At 41.0% G+C, this 2,052-nt stretch overlaps 1 pseudogene; it reads left to right on the top strand.

Annotated features, from left to right (window-relative positions):
* The first annotated feature begins 1,346 nt into the window (after window positions 1-1,346).
* LOC105816713 lies at window positions 1,347-1,571 on the top strand (annotated as a pseudogene).
* Window positions 1,572-2,052: the final 481 nt, after the last annotated feature.

Genomic DNA, 2,052 nt, shown 5'->3' with positions numbered 1-2,052 from the left:
CATGCCTGTAGTCCCAGCTACTTGGGAGGCTGAGATGGGAGGATCACTTGAGCCCAGGAATTCAAGGCTGCAGTGAGCTACGATTGGGCCACTGCACTCCAGCCTAGGCAATAGAGCAAGACCCTGTCTCTAAATAAACAAATAAAATAATAAACTAAAAATGATAATCGTAGAATAGCATATAGAGATAAAAGTGGGTTTTCAGTGATCACAAAGTAAGCATATCACTTTGGTCAAGAAACAGGATTCCCCCAACACCTCAGAAGCTTCCTAGTGATACCTCCCGCTAACTATCCCAACCATTATAGAAAACAGTAGGGAGTTTTTTCAAAGAATTAAAAATAGAACTGCCATATGATCCAGCAATCCCCATACTGGGTATATATTATATCTGAAGGATATGAAATTAGTACAGATGCTTCCAGACTTACGATGGGGCTACATCTCCATAAGCCCATTGTAAATCAAAATTACTGTAAGTCAAAAATGCATTTAGTACTTTGACAAACCCATCATAAAGTTGAAGAATTCTAAGTAGAGCAATCATAAGTCAGGAATTGTCTGGATGTTGAGGAGTTGTCTGCATTCTCATGTTCATTGCAGCATTATTCACAATAGCCAAGATTTGGAATCAACCCATGTATCCAACAAGGATGAACGGATTAAGAAATGTTATACATATATACACAGTGGAATACTATTCAGCCTTAAAAAAGATAGAAATCCTGAAGTTTGCAACAACATGGGTGAACCTGTAGGACACTGTGTTAACTGAAATAAGCCAAACACAGAAGACAAATATAGTATATATCACTTATACACAGAGTGTAGAAAAGTGGAACTCATAGAAGTTGAGGGTATATGGTAGTGAAGGGGCAGGGGTTGGGGAAAGATGGAAATAGGGGAGATGTTGGTCAAAGGATACAAGATTTCAGTTAGACAGGAGGAAAAAGGTCAGGAGATCTATTACCAGCAGTCCCAAACCTTTTTGGCACCAGGGACTGGTTTCATGGAAGACAATTTTTCCATGGACCAGAGCAGGGGGGCAGGGTGTCGTGGGGCAGCGGGTGCAGAACTCAGGCAGTGATGCATGGCCCATGTCCTAATAGGCCACAGATGAGTACCAGGCTGCAGCCCAGGGGTTGGGGACCACAGTATTATACAACATGGTGACGATAGTTAATAATGCATTGTATTGTGGAAAATTACTAAGAGAATAGACTTTAAGTGTTCTCATCACAAAAATGATAAGTATGTGAGGTAATGTATAAGTTAATTAGCTCCATTTAGCTTTTTCACGATGTATACATATTTCAAAACAATGTATATGAGGACCTTTCCGGACGTTGGCCGTGGGTCTGTGCTACGGCCCGAGCCGTTGGTCTGGCTCCGAGATGCTTCAAAGCATTATTAAAAATGTGTGGGTCCCCATGAAACCCTACTATACCCAAGTTTACCAGGAGATCTGGATCGGAAGGGGCCTGATGAGCTTCATTGTTTATAAAATCAGGAACACAGATATAAGAAGTAAAGCTTTGAAAGCTCCCGCACCTGCTCGTGGTCATCACTAACCAGCCTCACTTGGAGTGCACGAGAGGGACCATCAGTCTGCCTATAGATCTCAGCAACTGTGTTAGATGGGCACGTGGAACATCCCTGTACACTTGCATAAGCACCGTCTACTTTGGCATGAATAAACGTGTCTGTGAGATGTACCACACCTGGGACTGTTTGCAGTGTGTCCCCACTCAGCTCCCTCCTGTGTGCCAGGGTTACTCTGAGTAGATCATTTGTAATGCAGGTGGATTTCAGATGAAATCAGAATCTTACCGAGCCATTCATGGTTAGAAGCCCAAGGAACTGAAGGGTAAATATCTCAATTGTCACCAGAGTTGGTGATCAGAATCTAAAAATTCACATTCTGCTGCTCAATAAATGTTTGTTAGGCGTGAAAAAAAAAAAAACAATGTACATGATAATATATATAACTTTTAATTTATCAATTTAAAGAAATCATTAAGATGGTATAATATAAACAAACAACCAAAAAAA

Source organism: Propithecus coquereli, unplaced genomic scaffold, assembly GCF_000956105.1.
Source record: "Propithecus coquereli isolate 6110/MARCELLA unplaced genomic scaffold, Pcoq_1.0 Scaffold383, whole genome shotgun sequence".
NCBI classification, from domain to species: Eukaryota; Metazoa; Chordata; class Mammalia; order Primates; family Indriidae; genus Propithecus; species Propithecus coquereli.
Note: the sequence above shows the minus strand (reverse complement) of the source record. Positions and strands in the feature narration are given on the sequence as shown.